A 19,276-nucleotide genomic window follows, 5' to 3' on the forward strand; every position below is an offset into this window, starting at 1 on the left:
TCTCCTTCTCTCTTGAACTCTGTTATCCACCCTAATAGATAATGCAACCAAACTGTCCAGGTCACAAGGCTCCGGATAGGAGATCAGCTCATCCTTGAGTTGCTCCGACAACCCCTGGTAAAAAGCCGCTTGTAGTGCCTCCTCATACCACCCACTCTCCACAGCCAATGTCCGGAACTCAATCACAAAGTCTGCCACGTGACGAGCTCCTTGGCGAAGAGAGAACAACCGCTTAGCTGCGTCCTTACCTTGGACTGGATGGTCAAAAAGCTTTCTCATCTCTGCCGTGAACTCCTGGTATGACGCCATGCAAGTGTCCCGTTGTTCCCAAACAGCTGAAGCCCATTCCAAAGCTCTACCACGCAGCAGTTCAATAACAAAAGCTATCCTAGCCTTGTCTGTGGCGTAAGAGTGGGGCTGCAGATCAAACACTAAACCACACTGCATAAGAAATGAACGGCATCTTCCCAAATCCCCTTCGTATTTATCAGGCGTCGGTATCTTGGGCTCACGGAAGGAAACCGCTCCAGAAGCGGCAGGTGAGAGGGGTGAAACAGGTGGTGGAGAATCCGCCGGCGAACTGAACTGATCCTGGATACTCGTCAAGCTAGCAGAGAAGTTCTGGACTGAAATCGCTATCTCCTGTAGCGCCGTGCTGTGTTGTCCCAATATCTTCTACTGATGGGTAATGGCATGGCGAACGGAGTCCAGGTCCGCTGGGTTCATTCCTGGCCTGATCGTTCTGTCACGGTTTTCTAAAGTAGAACCCAGAAGCAGACCAGGACAAGGAGAGTAAGACGAAGGTGAGTATTTATTTACAAGTTTAAATGTAGTGATAGAAAAAATCCAAGTGGCGGAGCGGGCAGCGGAGGTGAGTTGATGTGATTGAATAGGTAGATCCAAGGAAGTAACTGAAGTCACCGACGACCAGGTAGGGATGGGATGAGTGTTCCGGGTGAATGACTGTAGACAGAGAAAACGGAGGTGAGTTCAAGGCAAGCAAGACGTACAAAACAACAAAACAAACTCTATCAAACTGGAGGCTGATACGCTGGCACAACATACTGTTCATGGCTAACTATCCGGCAGGGAATGAATGTCAGGTCAGCGCTTATGAAGTGGAGGGGTGATGATCAGGACCAGGTGTGCAGATAGCTGATGGGATACAGGTGCGGGTACTCAGAGGTCCTCCAACTAGCTACGTCGCCCGGCAACCAGACAGGGTGCGTTCCGGGACACCGGAAAAAAACACTCCAGGACAGAACACAGGCAAAAACAGACTCAGGAAGCGGGATTCGTGACAGTTGTGTCAAGTTGACTGGTTGTCTTTTGGTGGTGGACCATTCTTGATACACACGGGAAACTGTTAAACTTCTTATGGCTGCAATCCCGTTAAAGGGATCGATATGACAACAGCCATTGAAAGTGCAGAGCGCCAAATTCAAACAACAGAAATCTCATAATTAAAATTTTCCTCAAACATACATGTATCTTATACCATTTCAAAGCTAATCTTGTTGTTAATCCCACAAGTGTCCGATTTCAAATAGGCTTTTCAGCGAAAGCACCACAGACGATTATGTTAGGTCACCGCAAAATCACAGACAAACAGTCATTTTTCCAGCCAAAGACAGGAGTCACAAAAAGCAGAAATAGAGATAAAATGAATCACTAACCTTTGATGATCTTCATCAGATGACACTCATAGGACTTCATGTTACACAATACATATATGTTTTGTTCGATAAAGTTAATATTTACATCCAAAAACCTCAGTTTACATTGGCACTGTGTTCAGAAATGCCTCCAAAATATCCGGAGAAATTGCAGAGAGCCAAACATAAATACTCATAATAAACTTTGATGAAAGACACATGTTTTACATAGAATTAAAGATACACTTGTTCTTAATGCAACCGCTGTGTCAGATTTCAAAAAGCTTTACGGCAAAAGCACAATATTCAATAATCTGAAAACAGCGTTCAGCCACAAAAGCAAGCCATACAGTTACCCACCAAATTGTGCAGTCAACAAAACTCATAAAAGGCATTATAAATCTTCACTTACCTTTGCTGATCTTCGTCGGAATGCACTCCCAGGACTCCCACTTCCACAAGAAATGTTCGTTTTGTTCGGTAATGTCCATCATTTATGTCCAAATAGCTATTTTTGTTAGCGTGTTTGGTAAACAAATCCAATGTCAGGAAGCGCGTTCACTAAAAGCTGACGAAATGTCCAAAAGTTCCGTAACAGTCAGTAGAAACATGTCAAACGATGTATTGAATCAATCTTTAGAATGTTTTTAACATACATCTTGAATAACGTTCCAACCGGAGAATTACATTGACTTCAGATGAGCGATGGAACAGAGCTCCATCTCATGTGAACGCGCATGGTTAGAGCATGGTCAGGTCATGGCAGACCTGACTAATTCCCCTCTCATTCGGCCTCCCTTCCCAGTAGAGGCATCAGACAAGGTTCTACAGACTGTTGACATCTAGTGGAAGCCGTAGGAAGTGCAAACTCATCCATATCTCGCTGTGAATTGAATAGGATCTTGGTTGAAAATCGACCAGCCTCAGAATTCCAACTTCCTATTTGGATTTTTTCTCAGGTTTTTGCCTGCCATATGAGTTATGTTATACTCACAGACATCATTCAAACAGTTTTAGAAACTTCAGAGTGTTTTCTATCCAATACTAATAATAATATGCATATATTAGCAACTGGGACTGAGGAGCAGGCAGTTTACTATGGGCACATCTGTGCACCTTTCATCCAAGCTACTCAGTACTGCCCCTGCAGCCATAAGAAGTTTTAAACTGGAAAAACCCAGCAGTGTTGCTGTTCTTGGCACAAACCAGTGCACCTGGCACCTACTACCATACTCTGTTCAAAGGCACTTAAATATTTTGTCTTGCCCATTCAACCTCTGAATGGCACACGTACACAATCCATGTCTCAATTGTCTGATGGCTTTAAAATACTTATTTAAGCTGACTCCTCTTCATCTACACTGATTGAAGTGGATTTAACAAATTACATCAATGAGGGATCATAGCTTTCACCTGAATTCACCTGGTCAGTCTATGTCATGGAAAGAGCAGGTGTTTCTTCATGTTTTATATACTCAGTGTATAAACTCAGATAATAAGATTGATAATGCTGTTATGAGTGTATACACTCAGATAATACCAGATTGATAATGCTGGCTAGATAGGTTACAGCAAACTATCAGACCACTACTTATGACAGAACTTTGATTACAATACAGCTACAGTATGTCAAGGGGCAGGGCTCCAGACTGCGACTATTTAATCCCATTTTGCGACCCTTTGACTTGGCTATGCAAGTAAAATGTTGAAATGGTAGCATCAGCTGAACATCCATTAGATGGTCACCTCTCTCAAAAGTTTCAAAATGCCTCATTTTTTGGGTGGCTAAAACATGATTTTGTCAAAAGGTAAACAAAGTGCATTATCCTCACAGTTCCTGTAATGAAAGTGTCTGCTGCTGCTGCTGTGACTAGCGAGTCACTCTCTTTCCCTCTCCCCCAATGTGCACCAGGAGAGAGAAAAAAGGCTTCTGATTGGATAACATTTCAAAATCCAATTGTTCGGGAAATTCACAGCTTTGGAAGCAACTACTGTTGTTCTCAGCTTTCTGTGGGTATATTTTTTATTTGTCATCTCTTAATATTGAGCTCAATAGCAACTATTTTACAACTGAGATATTTGATATCACTTTGAGATACAAAGTGCGGAAAATTCACAATTGCAGAACGGCTCCCAAAAAGTTTTTTTTAAGACATTCATTATATTTAGTTTTAGCGAGTTAATGTGTTTTGAGTTTTCACTTCCTCATGTGTTTGAATTAGCCCCCAAATAAATGTAACTACGATATTAGTGCACATAAAGATGTAGGCAAATTCATCTCTGGAGCCCTATTTTAACAGTAAAATATAACAACAATAACCTATTGTCAAACCACAATTCATGACTATCACTAGTTTAGGTTGCACATAAAAATATCTTGAATCATGCATTCCTGCTTTCTTGAATAGCCTATAATCTCAGTAGTCTATAACACAGTCTAAAGCACTGTGAATGGCTTCATAAGGTGATTACAAATTGTTCCTATTGTGTGATGCTGAGGGGAAAAATTGGTGTGACCAAATCATGTGCTGCCACCAAATGAAAATGTGAGTGGCACCAGTGCCACCAGGGGAAAATGTTTGTCTGGAACCCTGTCAAGGGTATCATGTGTTCTTCTGCCAATTTGGCTGTTTGGAAGAGAATCTTGTGATAAGATGTTTTGCAGAGAAACATATTGGTAGGACAAGGCTATGTATGTTTGTGCAGTGATTTAGGTTTTCTATAGGTTAATGAGGCAATCAAAATGTGATGTAACTCAAATGAAAGGGCATTTAGTTGACTAAAATGGCCCACTATTTTCATAATTTTGACAATAACTACACAGAATCATTATTCTAAAGACAAACATGTGAAAGTACAACCTTTTCTCTACGCCCCGTGGCAAAATGTTGTACTCGCAAGGTGTGCCAAAAGGCAAGGCTCTGACTGCGCGTGTGGGTATGGATATGGGTACACAGATTTTTTTGTGGCTCCCATCCCCAACAAAGTTGCCCATCCCAAACATACATCACTGGTGTTTGGTATCCAGTGATTTTACATTGTGGTTTGTTTACATGGCAGTTATTTGCTGGCTGTCCAGACAGTATATGTAATGACTGTGCTGTTTCCAACAGGACAAGGTGGTCTACGACCGTTTGGCCGACAGTTCCAGGTATAAAGAGATCCCTCTGAAACACCTGGAGCAGTTTGCCACCGAGGCAGAGTGAGGGAACAGCTCCCCCTGTCTACCTAACACACATAGGACCGATTAAAAAAAGTTGAGAAAGGCATTCTTCCTTCCTTTTTCCATTGAGGTAAGCATAGATCTGTAAGTGATTGGATAGGTTTAATGTTACTACCCCTTTCCTTTCACCAATCCACTCGATTATTTGATTACTTCAAGGCAGGAAGCTAGGAAGGAGGGATGCGTTTCTGTATTCAAACTTAATATTTTAGTAGATTGCATTGCTTTACCTCTATAAATATACTACCTTCTTGTGAGAGGTTGGCAGAATTGCATTAACATTTCCCTTGTGAAGAAATCTGCATATTTCTCGTTTCTGCAGCTTATAAACCACATCTTTTTTAAATGATGTAACTGAAGAGAAATGCAAAGTAATGGCACTCGCCATGAGCGGACACCTGTTGTGGAATTATTAGGTTACTTAAGCCTTCTGGGTTTACTCGGGTGAGTTGAGAAGTGACGATTATTGTGTAGATAGGGGAGATGGTGGACTGGGGTTAGATGGGGACTGATGTGATGTGTGTGTCGTCTGTCCATTATGTCTCAGGGCTGCGTACTCTATGCTTTGCTGTGGCTGAGCTCAGCGAGTCATCCTATCAGCAGTGGCTGGAGGTGTTCCACTGTGCCGCCAGTGCCCTGCAGAAACGAGCCTTCAAACTGGAGGAGAGCTGTGAGCTTATCGAGAAGGTCAGTCTTACACACACATGCCTGTTCGCCCTCGCACAGACACACACATCACATCAGTCCCCATCTAACCCCATACTAACCCCTATCCACCAATCACCATCTTCCCCTATCTACACAATTATCCTGTAGGTCTGCACCACCAGGTAAAAGTTAGCACAGATTTCTTCACATTTTCAACCCTATGTGGGTCCTAGTGTGGACATTCAGCATATACCGGAAAACATTCTCTTGTTCAGCTTTTTTGACAGCCCACTATACCAAGCAGAGCAGGCATAATCAACATGACACCGAATCAAGGTTGAGACAAGCAGTTTCTTAACTTTAATGTTAAAACATTTCAATTTCTTCGCCATTTTAGAAATAATTTTTGCAGCAATCAGGTCCCCAGAAAGGGATTGATCTAGGGACACACCAAGATAAGATACACTCGTTTTAGGTTAAATCTCCTTGCCTGCACAGTTTACCATTATCTTGTCTACCCTACAAACAAAATCGATTTAGTTTTTCCTCCTCTATGTAAACTGTATCCTTCCCTGATATCAGTATGGCTGAATCATATCAGCCAAAATATTCCGATGATGAGCGATCAGCTCTGCAAACAAGATAATTACTGCCTGCTTGGTTCACCCTAAGGACACCAACCCCTTACACAAGGCATCCATTTTAAAACTCTCCACCCATTCCATTGAGTGGTTTGCTGAACACAAATCAGTAGAACCAATTTCAGACCTTCAACTTGATTAAAGGTCCAACGTTTTAGAAATTGAGGCACACTTAACCAGTATGTCTACCACAGAATTTTGCAGCGATACGCCATCCCATCTGGTTTGCGCTTAGTGGGACTATCATTTGTTTTTGAACAGGACAATGACCCAAAACACACCTCCAGGCTGTGTAAGGGCTATTTGACCATGAAGAAGAGTGATGGAGTGCTGCATCAGATGACCTGGCATCCACAATCACCCAACCTCAACCCAATTGAGATGGGAAAGTAAAGTGAAGGGAACGTAGCCAAGAAGTGCTCTGCATATGTGTGAATTCCTTCAAGACTGTTGGAAAAGCATTCCTCATGAAGCTGGTTGAGAGAATGCAAAGAGTGTGCAAAGCTGTCATCAAGACAAAGGGTGGCTATTTGTGTTATTGTGTTTTTTCATAATTTGGATGTCTTCACTATTATTCTACAATGTAGAAAATAGTAGAAATAAAGAAAAACCCTTGAATGAGTAGGTGTGTCCAAACTTTTGACCGGTACTGTATATAAAACATAGGAAAATAACGTTTTTGACTGCACTGGACCTTTAATGTGGCAGGTGTGATTGCCATAGGGGGAGTAGAACGGATGGAGGTGGAGCAGCAGGAGAAATAATGTACATAGCGGGAGTAGCAAGTGAGAGTTGAGACAGTAGGAGGGAGTAGCGGAGGGAATGTCCATAGGAGGAGTAGCAGAGGGAATGTCCATAGGAGGGAGTAGCGGAGGGAATGTCCATAGGACATGATCTGGAAGTGCCAGTCAAACACAGGCGGCCACACTAGTAAATCAAGTGCAGGGCTGCACTGCCGCCAGACCTTCATCTCTGCCCAAAACAAAAAACTCAAATCACTGTGTCAACACAAAAGTTCTGAGAGGAGGGTGCAAGGATGTGATAAGTCCACTAGGTGGCAGTCTGAGAGAAGGGTCATGTCCCAAAATTCCCTCCTTCCTCCTGAAGTGTGCACTTGCTCACTTCTTCCCACGCCAAAAAGCATTGGATTGGTGGAGGAATGGGCTAATGGCAGTTTCCACCATATTTCTAATACCAGTCATTGCATACATCAGGTGAAGTAGAAAATTGGGATGTAGCTATGGTCGAAGGGTTTAGTAACTGTGACCTCAACATGTACTTTTAGAGCAAATCAAAAGGGAAGCACACCACCACATTACATCTCTTTGCAGAACACTCTTGACAAGCTACTCTCGGACAGCTATAACTTGGTCTTCATTGAAATAAGTTATGCACAAACACACCTTGTGGGGTGGCAGGTAGCCTAATGGTTAGAGCGTTGGGCCAGTAACCGAAAGTTTGCTAGATTGAATCCCCGAGCTGGGCAGTTAACCCACTGTTCCTAGGCTGGTATTGTAAATAAGAATTTGTTCTTAACTGACTTGTCTAGTTAAATTAAGGTTAAATAAAATTGCAAATTAAACCTTATGCCTGTACATTTATTTTGTAGATGTTCGGGTGAATTTTCAGGGGTCGTCTTAATTGAAACCTATTTGCATTCTTGGGTTCAAATAGGCCTACTGCACAGGTGTCAAACTCATTCCACGGGGGGCCGAGTGTCTGCGGGTTTTCGCTCCTCCCTTATACTTGATTGATGAATTAACATCACTAATTAGTTAGGAACTCCCCACACCTGGTTGTCTAGGGCTTTATTGAAAGGAAAAAACAAAAACCTGCAGACACTAGGCCCTCCGTGGAATGAGTTTGACACCCCTGGCCTACTGTTTGAAATCTTGCTTTAGCCTGGCTGGAATACCTGCAACATTGTGTCAATGTTAAGACAATGTAGCAACATTCTTTAACGCATCCCTCCCCTCTCCGTGGGGTTTCATATGGCTAGTTGTCACGTTCCTGACCTGTTTTCTGTTAGTTTTGAATGTGTTAGTTGGTCAGGACGTGAGTTTGGGTGGGCAGTCTATGTTTTCTGTTTCTATGTTGGTTTAAATGGAGACCTGATATGGCTCTCAATTAGAGGCAGGTGGTTTTCATTTCCTCTGATTGAGAGTCATATTAAGGTAGGTGTTTTCACACTGTTTGTTGTGGGTGGTTGTCTCCTGTGTCAGTGTTTGTCACGCCACACGGGACTGTCTCGGTTTATGTAGTCTGTTCCTGTTCGTGAGTTCTTCGTGTTTTATGTAAGTTCCATGTCCAGGTCTGTCTACTCCGTTTTGTTAATTGTTCAAGTGTATTTCGTTTCGTGTTTTTTCGTCTTGGTTAATAAATATAATGTCAAGTTCCAACGCTGCGTCTTGGTTGAATCACCACTCCTCCTTTTCGTATGAAGAGGAGGAGGAATTCCGTTACACTAGTGGGTTACAGATATACTGCAGCTTGGCCTAGGTCACAAAAAGCATCGGGGTCTCCCAGGTACCCCAGGCCCTTTACTAGCAGATAAATCAAATCAAATTTATTTATAAAGCCCTTCTTACATCAGCTGATATCTCAAAGTGCTGTACAGAATCCCAGCCTAAAATCCCAAACAGCAAGCAATGCAGGTGTAGAAGCACGGTGGCTAGGAAAAACTCCCTAGAAAGTACAAAACCTAGGAAGAAACCTAGAGAGGAACCAGACTATGAGGGGTGGCCAGTCCTCTTCTGGCTGTGCCGGGTGGAGATTATAATAGAACATGGCCAAGGTGTTCAAATGTTCATAGGTGACCAGCAGGGTCAAATAATAATAAATAATAATAATCACAGTAGTTGTCGAGGGTGCAACAAGTCAGCACCTCAGGAGTAAATGTCAGTTGGCTTTTCATAGCCGATCATTCAGAGTATCTCTACCACTCCTGCGGTCTCTAGAGAATTGAAAACAGCAGGTCTGGGACAGGTAGCACGTCCGGTGAACAGGTCAGGATTCCATAGCCGCAGGCAGCACGGCCAGGTGGACTGGAAACAACAAGGAGTCATCAGGCCAGATAGTCCTGAGGCATGGTCCTAGGGTTCAGGTCCTCCGAGAGAGAGAAGAAAAAAGAGAAAGAAAGAAAGAGAGAGAGTTAGAGAGAGCATAACTACTCCAGATATAACAGACTGGCCCTAGCCCCCTGACACATAAACTACTGCAGCATAAATACTGGAGGCTGAGACGGGAGTGGTCGGGATAACACGTCCCAAAGTCCCTCGCCCGTGACGGCCCCCTCTCTCTCTCTCACACAACCACTGTGCCGTGACTACAACTGGCCCCTAAGTTTCCCCCCTATTCCTGCCCCCCTCACCCTAACCCCAAATCCCCTAATCCATTCCCCAGCGTTGGAGGGGTGGAAAAACAAGCGCAGCAGACTCGAGTGAAAAAACAGGGAGTAAATGAATGAGTGACACAGTCCAACCCCTCGCATGACGTTGTAAAGCCCCTTCTCTTGTCAGATTTTCTCCTTCTTATTACCACATTTTTTGTTCTCTTCCTCTATAGAACGTGCATGTTCTAGGGGCCACGGCCATCGAGGACAAGCTTCAGGACAAGGTGCCTGAGACTATTGAGACCCTGATGAAGGCTGACGTCAAGATCTGGATTTTGACTGGGGACAAGCAAGAGACGGCCATCAACATTGGTAAGACTGGACAAAGAGTCAAAGTGGACCATAAGAAAGAGATCTGACGAGAAAACATCAAAATAACATCAAAATGATGTCCTTCCCTGACATTGTGAAATGAAACATCTATACCTGATTGTGATCTGGGTAGGTGATGTCTCTACAACCAGGAAGACAGTTGAGATGAGAAAATGACGCCATTAAGACGTTTCCTGTGGATATAATTCCCGCACCAGCCATATTGTTGTTGTATTTTATGTCCCTTTGGATAAAAGGATCTGATAAATGACCATATTATATTTTATTAGCTTACCTTTGAAAAATATCCCAAGTATGAGTAGCTAATTTCAAGATTGGCATACATTTAGAGCACTCGAAAAACAGGCACGGATGAATTAATCATAAAAGTGTTCATTCAGAGGGAGACACACAGGTGAGACAGGAGTAAGGAAACGAGACATATCCTGGGCAGCCAGCGCAGTCAGCACTGTGGCCATTCCCCGTGGAATGCAAAACGGTGTATTGACAAGCAGATTTTCTCTATAAAAGTTGGCAGCACAACTCGCTTCAAAATGCACGTGATGTGTTGCTACACCACATGGCATGGACAGGAATAACATAAGTATGTACACATACACACACCCCCCCTCTCACATACATACCTGTCAGCCACAGGGGTTCCAACGTTACCGCTGCTGTCAACGCACCAGAGAGCTGACGTTAGGTATGTGCACCCTTCCCATGTTCCCCCTCAAAGCGCATGGTCACTATAAGTCCTCAGATGTGGCCGTTTTAGTAAAATGGCTAAGAACGTGCCGGCCTCGCTTAGCTAGCAAGTTAGCAAACAAAATGCATAGCTGGAGCCCTGAGCTGAATATAATTTCTTTGGCACATCTTAGATAGTTAAGCAGTGTTGTAGCAACCACAAAAGTAAATAAATGCATGTTTTTGACAGTACTGAAAATCATACCGTGGGTATTTCAAAATGTATACGGTATTCTACCCAAGCCTGTTTTCTCCCTCCTCCTCCTCTTCCTCTGCCTGAAAATAAAACACCCTCTGCCTAGGTTGGTGGTTCACCTTTTGTGGCGAAGGGGGGCTGACGAACTAGATTCTGTCCCGTTCTCCGTGTTCTTCTGTTCCCAGCCTGCTTGTGGCAGCCGATGTCGTGAAAAGGCAACGCAAACACTGGCCTACCCTAACAACCCACTGGCCTACCCTAACAACCCACTGGCCTACCCAAAGAACCCACTGGCCTACCCTAACAACCCACTGGCCTACCCTAACAACCCATTGGCCTACCCTAACAACCCACTGGCCTACCCTAACAACCCACTCTCTCCTCAACTACACCCTAACCTCACCATGCCCAGATTAAGTTGAGTGCCACCCCCACCCTCCCCCCTAAAGCCCACTGCCCCGGCAGCAACTTTTTACCCCTTTTTTCTCCCCAATTTTGTGATATCCAATTGGTAGTTACAGTCTTGTCCTATCGCTGCAACTCCCGTACGGACTCGGGAGAGGCGAAGGTTGAGAGCCATGTGTCCTCCGAAACACGACCCTGCCGAGCCGCACTGCTTTTTAACACACTGCTCGCTTAACCCGGAAGCCAGCCTCACCGTACAGCTGGTGAACGAAGTCAGCTTGCAGGCACCTGGCCCCCCAGAAGGAGTCGCTAGAGCGCGATGGTACAAGGAGAACCCTCCCATAACCTGTGTGTGTGTGTGTGTGTGTGTGTGTGTGTGTGTGTGTGTGTGTGTGTGTGTGTGTGTGTGTTTGTGTGTGTGTGTGTGTGTGTGTGTGTGTGTGTGTGTGTGTGTGTGTGTGTGTTCAAGCACGTGTGTGTGTGTGTAATTCTCTCTCTGACACAGTCCCACCCAAACACTCATGCAGATCTAGGTTTTATGGTAAGCCCTCAAATTGAAACAGGAGTCATTTCCAAGCTTGACGAAGCCCACAGATGTTCCACTCTGATATTGTCGCTCACTAGGGAGCCATGTTTAACAAACAAAGGTCTAACTGCCCCCTTAAAACAGAAAACAGACATGTAACCCGGAGAATTAGTCTTGTCTTTATAGACTTTGATGGACTCAATACTGTTACTGTGCACCTAATGAAGTTCCAAGAATTTGTTGTCTTTTTCATCCCATTGGTACTTAAGCTGATAACATCGAAGTAAACAGAGAGCTCAATTTCAGGAGGGAGTGCATATAACATATTACTTCTCCTACATTTGCTCTTTTGTATTAAAGTTCATTTTAAAAAGATAATCATAATACAGTGTATTAGGAAAGTATTCAGACCCCTTGACCTTTTCCATATTTTGTTACGTTACAGCCTTAATCTAAAATGGATTAAATCGTTTTTTCCCCTCATCAATCTACACACAATACCCCATAATGACAAAGCAGAAACAGGGTTTTAGAAATGTTTGCAAGTGTATTAATAATAAACTGATTTCATATTTACATAAGTATTCAGACCCCTTTACTCAGTACTTTGTTAAAGCACCTTTGGCAGCGATTACAGCCTTGAGTCTTCTTCGGTATGACGTTACAAGCTTGGCACACCTGTATTTGGGAAGTTATCCCATTCTTCGCTGCAGATCCTCTCAAGCTCTGTCAGGTTGGATGGGGAGCATTGCTGCACAGCTATTTTCAGGTCTCTCCAGAGATGCTCGGTAAGGTTTCTAGTCTGGGCTCTGGCTGGGCCACACAAGGACATTCAGAGACTTGTCCCGAAGCCACTCCTGCGTTGTCTTAGCTGTGTGCTCAGGGTCATTGTCCTGTTGGAAGGTGAACCTTCAACCCAGTCTGACGTCCGGAGCGCTCTGGAGCAGGTTTTCATCAAGGATCTCTCTGTATTTTGCTCCGTTCATCTTTGCCTCAATCCTGACTAGTCTCCTAGTCCCTGCCACTGAAAAACATCCCCACAGCATGATGCTGCCACCACCATGTTTCACCATAGGGATGGTGCCAGGTTTCCTCCAGACGTGACTCTTGGCATTCAGGCCAAAGAGTTCAATCTAGGTTTCATCAGACCGGAGAATCTTGTTTTTAGATCTCAGGGTGCCTTTAGTTGCCTTTTTAGCAAACTCCAAGCGGGCTGCCATGTGCCTTTTACTGAGGATCCTTCCGTCTAGCCACTCTACCATGAAGGCCTGATTGGTGGAGTGCTGCAGAGATGGTTGTCCTTCTAGAAAGTTCTCCCACCTCCACAGAGGAACTAGAGCTCTGTCAGAGTGACCATCGGGTTCTTGGTCACCTCCCCGACCAAGGCCCTTCTCTCCCGAATGCTCAGTCTAGCAGGGCGGCCAGCTCTAGGAAGAGTATTGGTGGTTCCAAACTTCTTCCATTTTAGAATGATGGAGGCCACTGTGTTCTTGGGAACCTTCAACGCTACAGAAATTTTTTGGTATCCTTCTCCAGATCTGTGCCTTGACACAATCCTGTCTCGGCTCTCTACAGACAATTCCTTCGACCTCAAGGCTTGGTTTTTGCTCTGACATGCACTGTGAACTGTGGGATCTTATATAGACAGGTGTGTGCCTTTCCAAATCATTTCCACTCAATTGAATTTACCAAATCAAGTTGTAGAAACATCTCAAGGATGATCAATGGAAACAGGATGCACCTTCGAGTCTCATAGTAAAGGGTGTGAATACTTATGTAACTAAGGTATTTCTGTTTTTTATTTGTAATAAATGTGCAAACATTTTGAAAAACCTGTTTTCACTTTGTCATTATGGGGTTTTGAGTGTAGATTGCTGAGGATTTTTTTTGTTTTTATCCATTTTTTTCCATGTGGAAAAAATATAATGCATGATGGCATGAACAATCTTTTTCTTCATGACTTTAGTATGTTAGATGTTTGCACATTGCAGCTCATCTCTTGTTTCACTTGTCTCTCTCCAGGATACTCCTGCAAACTTCTGACCAAGAATATGGACATTCTGGTGATAAACGAAGACACACTTGACGTGAGTACAGCAGACTGAAGATCTGTTTTCAATCTACATTATTATTATTATAACATTGAACAGGGGATGTGCTATAGTAACTGCGTAGGTCTATAGTGTGAACAGGGCCGTATGCATTTGTGCACACTGTAGCAAACCGCAGCAAAACTAGTGTCTTATCGGACAAGTTCAGGTAGTCCCTCTCCGTTTAGGTCAGTTTTCTTCCATTTGTTAGCGAATAGAACCCTATAATACAGTCCCTTATTACTGTCACGCCCTGACCTTAGAGAGCTTTTTTATTTCTCTATTTAGTTAAGTCAGGGTGTGATTTGGGTGGGCATTCTATGTTTTCTATTTCTTTGTTTTTTGCCGGATATGGTTCCCAATCAGAGGCAGCTGTCTATTGTTGTCTCTGATTGTGAATCATACTTTCCCATCTGGTTTTGTGGGTAATTATTATTATTATCTGTGTGTGTTTGTGTGCGCCACGGTTGCGTCACGTTCGGTTTCTGTTTACCTTTTTTTTTGTGAAGGTTTCACTTTATTAAAGATGTGGAATTACAAGCTGCGCCTTGGCTCATCTATGACGGGGAGTTTGAAGACAGTGATCGTGACAATTACCCTTAAAAGTTATTTTGTTGAACTGTTTTCATGGAAATGTAGTTATTTTAGGATTGTTAGTGTTAATGCTGTCAATCTGCATAATCCAAACGCTCCATCTCAACCACAATTATAATCATAATCCATCCCTGTGTGTGAAACAAAAACACGAATCTGGTTTGGCTTGTACCCTGGAGCCCGCTCAGAATGTAAAAAACACAGTCTTTGTGCCAAAGGTCGGTAAGTCACCACCACAATTGCCTTGACCGACAATGTAATCCCACTTAAAACAGGGCTTGGTGTGTCCCCCAATCAGCCAGTGCTTTTGATGACTATTAGCGACGTATCCTGAAAACTCAGATGAAGGGAGTATAAATGACGGCTTCAGAAGGTTGTAATAGTGCAGAGTTCAGTTCATGCTAGGCACAACTAAGTTTGTTAATTTGTGTTTTTTTAAAGTTTCTAGAAGCGAAGAAGCTGGGTGTTCCATGATGGCATATCCTGTCTTTAATCGATTGGTTGCTTACTGTCTAATCAGTCATAACTTGCCATTGGCTAGTTATGACTGGTTAATCACTTTTTTTTTGTCATGATTTGTATTTGTCGTATTGTGGAATTCCCACCTGGTTTTGTGGGAACATTTACAAAAAAAGGGTCAAAATAGTTGACTAACAAACAATAATATGGTGCTTTAAAACTCATTGCAGGAACAAGGCGTAATGTTAACTTTAAACCATAGTGTTTGCCTTAGTGTTTGAAGAAGACTAGTCCTGTCAGCGTGTTGTCAGACAAACTCTGACAAACCACAAATGTGATCTTGCATGCTGCTAAACCAACTACCGTCATAGTCGGTGACGTTGAACTTGGCTTTACTGTTGTTTTCCTTGTTCCTTAGTCTTTTTCTTCCTCTTCTCGTTGTCTTTGGATTCTCTTTCTCTTCTGTAACTGTCACGTTCGTCGTAATGTGGATGAAGAGAGGAAGACCAAGGCGCAGCGTGATACGAATACATTCTTCTATTTATTAATAACGAAACGAAGAACACTTAAACAAACTAATCAAAACAACAAAATGAACGTGAAGCTATATATATATATATATATATATATATATTTGTTGCTTGCAGACACAAGCAACAAATACATAGACAATAACCCACGAAATACCCAACGGAATATGGCTGCCTAAATATGGTTCCCAATCAGAGACAACGATAATCAGCTGCCTCTAATTGAGAACCAATCTAGGCAACCATAGACATACAAACCCCTAGACTAGTGAACACCCCATAAACATACAAAACCCCTAGACAAGACAAACACATACATCCCCCATGTCACACCCTGACCTAACCAAAATAATAAATAAAACAAAGATAACTAAGGTCAGGGCGTGACAGTAACAACCCACTCTGTTTTGTAAGTTGCCTCTAGTGACCACAGTGCAGATGCCTCTATGTCAAACCCATAGTTGAAGAGATGTCTCGATCCAGAGTGAAGTGAATCCCAGCCAGTCACAGGGCCGGGGTCGAGGTTGCGGCTGGAGGCTCTGACTGTGCCTTGTGGGATGTCGGTCAGCACATAACCAGAGCCCAGAATGCCTTCTTTTGCATGATGTAGAAAACTCAACAGAAGGTGGCCCGAGTGGGCCTCCAACCGAACCCCCTTTTAACCCTCTTTAAAAGCAGAGCAGTAGAGGGGGAAGAGGTAAGTGGGCCCCTGCAGGGACAGTCTTGTCTGTTGTCGTGGGGGACGGAAAGGAGGAGAAGAAACCACTGCTGCACTCCTCCAGGAGAGGAAGCGAGGGAACAGAGCCGTGGATGGAGGAGGAACCGCTCACTGTGTGTGTCGGAGCAGGAGGGAGGGATGAAGGGAGGGAGGGAGGGAATGTAGAAAGGGAGGAGGGGATACAGCGATGACGGACGGCCTTCACTCTGTCAACCGGCCGGTTGGCATGATAAATGAAGTGGAGGTAGAGAAGAGAGGACGGCCCCTTTGAAATGTCAGCTCCCATTCTCCTGTGGCTCAAGAGATGCTCATATAAGGTTGTTTGTAAAACATGGAGGAATTATGGAGGAATTATCTCACCCCACCCCTCCATTCGGGCTCAATGAACAGAGGTCCTGCCATCGGTGCTGCTGGGAATTGGAGTTGCTCTTATGTTGCGCCTGAGAGTAATTATTATATTTTTTCCCCTATGTTTACAAACAGTTATCATAGAGATGGGGACGTGTTCGGCGGCTTGAAGCAGGCTGAAATCTCTTCAGTGCTAAATCTTCCAACCCCCCCGAGACCTGAAGTGAAATGTGCAGGAAGTAGAATCTTCAACTTCAGCTCAGTGACTGAGATAGTCAAAGAGAGTGAACGCGGTGCAAAGGAGCCTGGGATTGCACTCACGCTTCCAGCTATCAGGGTTTCCATTAGCTGGTAATTGGTAGCTTTTGGCTGATAAAATAAATGAAAAGCCGGTAAGTAAAATTATAGCCAGCCATATTGTCCGGAGAGAAAGCGAGAGAGTAGGCTTTGCCTAGGCTACTGTTTATTGCAAAGATTAACACCTTTTTAATTTAAGTAAAATGAACAAAAATATAAACGCAACATGTAAAGTGTTAGTTCCCTGTTTTTCATGAGCTGAAATAAAAGATCCCAGAAATGTTCCATGTGCACAAAAAGCTTATTTCTCTAAAATTGTGTACACCAATTTGTTTACATCCTTGTTAGTGAGCATTTTTCCTTGGTCAAGATAATCCATCCACCTGACAGGTGTGGCATATCAAGAAGCAGATTAAATAGCATGATCATTACACAGGTGCACCTTGTGCTTGGGACAATAAAAGGCACTCTGAAATGTGCAGTTTTGTCACAAACACAATGCCACAGATGTGTCAAGTTTTGAGGGAGCGTACAATTGGCATGCTGACTGCAGGAATGTCCACCAAGGCTGTTGTAAGAGAATTGAATGTTCATTTCTCTACCATAAACCCTCTCCAACGTCATTTTAGAGAATTTGGCAGTAAGTCCGACTGGCCTCACAACCGCAGACCACGTGTAACCATGCCAGCCCAGGACCTCCACATCCGGCTTCTTCACCTGCGGGATCGTCTGAGACAAGCCACCCTGACAGCTGATGAAACTAAGGAGTATTTCTGTCTGTAATAAAGCTCTTTTGTGGGGAAAAATGAATTCTGATTGGCTGGGCCTGGCTCCCAAGTGGGTGAGTCTATGCCCTCCCAGGCCCACCCATGGATGCACCCCTGCACAGTCATGTGAAATCTATAGATTAGGGCCTAATTCATTTATTACAATTGACTGATTTCCTTAAATGAACTATAGCTCAGTAAAATCATTGAAATTGTTGCATGTTGTGTTTATTTTGTGCAGTATAGTTCGGTCCTTGAACTGTTCTTGTCTATTAATGTTCAGTTTTATGTCAAATTTCATGTTCTGTGTGGACCCCAGGAAGAGTAGCTGCAGCTAATGAGTATCCTAATACAATTCCCCAAAAATACCAAATATTAATATTAAAGCCTTGAATCCACTGTCACCACTGGTCATCTAGCCAGCATGGTTGCATCGGTTTCCATTGGTATTAGGTAGGTAGCTAGGTAGCTAACACTGGCTAGCTAACGCAAGCTGATTATCATGTAGCAGCCAATGCTGACTAACGTCAATACACCATAGTCGTGGATCCGCAAAATCAAGCAAATGGTACTGAACTCATGACAAAATCATCTTTCGACATTGTAGTGGCTATTGGTGTTTTGGTTGTTTGTTTTTTGCTTTGTGATATTGAAAACATCTTTTTGGAATTTAACTCTGATTCACTATAAATACTGGTATGTATGTAATCCGGTTTTGGCATGAGAAAATTTGTGAAGTGTCAAAATACCTTCAAGTATTGCGAGAATTTGCGTAACTCCCTGTTATTAATGTATATCATTGTTGTTATTGTAGGCCTATTTATTAATCCAAACCAGTTCTTTAAATGTGACCGACCGGCTCAAATCGGTCTTATGTAGCAACATTTGAAATTGTGTTTTTTACATTGGAAAAAGTAGAGACTCAGAGCTACAAATGAACCCCCCACAAGGGTGCGTGCTTAGCCCCTTTCTGTACTCCCTTTTCACCCATGACTGCGTGGCCATGCATGCCTCCAACTCAATCATCAAGTTTGCAGCCGACACAGCAGTAGTATGTTTGATTACCAACCACGACCAGACAGCCTACAGGGAGGAGGTGAGGGCTCTGGGAGTGTTGTGTCAGGAACGTCTCACTCAACAAAGGAGAGGATTGTGGACTTCAGGAAACAGCAGAGGGAGCACCCCCCTATCCACGTTGATGGGACAGCATTGGAGAAGGTGTAAAGTTTTAAGTTCCTTGGCATACATATCACTGGCAAACTGACATGGTCCACCCACACAGACAGTGTGGTGAAGAAGGCGCAACAGCACCTCTTCAAACTCAGGAGGCTGAAGAAATTTGTCTTGGCACCTAAAACCCTCACAAACATTTATAGATGCACAATTGAGAGAATCCTGTTGGGCTGTATCACTGCCTGGTATGGCCCACAATCGCAGGGCTCTCCAGAGGGTGGTGCGGTCAGCATCACCGTTGGCAAAGCATCAAAGCTGGGACCGAGAGACTGAAAAACAGCTTCTATCTCAAGGCCATCAGATTGTTAAATAGCCATCACTAGCACAGAGAGGCTGCTGCCAACATACAGACTTGAAATCATTGGCCACTTTAATAAATGGAACACTAGTCACTTTAGTAATTCTTACATATCTGGCATTCTCATCTCATACTGTATGTATATACTGTATTCTATACTATCTATTGCATCTTAGCCTATACTGCTCTAAATTGCTC

The 19,276-nt window shown here is 43.5% G+C and overlaps 1 pseudogene; it reads left to right on the forward strand.

Moving 5' to 3' along the window:
• Positions 1–452: 452 nt before the first annotated feature.
• The window catches only part of LOC129867187 (phospholipid-transporting ATPase IA-like), a 152,555-nt pseudogene continuing 133,731 nt past the window's right edge, over positions 453–19,276 (forward strand).

Source organism: Salvelinus fontinalis, chromosome 2 (genome assembly GCF_029448725.1).
Source record: "Salvelinus fontinalis isolate EN_2023a chromosome 2, ASM2944872v1, whole genome shotgun sequence".
Classification (NCBI taxonomy): Eukaryota; Metazoa; Chordata; class Actinopteri; order Salmoniformes; family Salmonidae; genus Salvelinus; species Salvelinus fontinalis.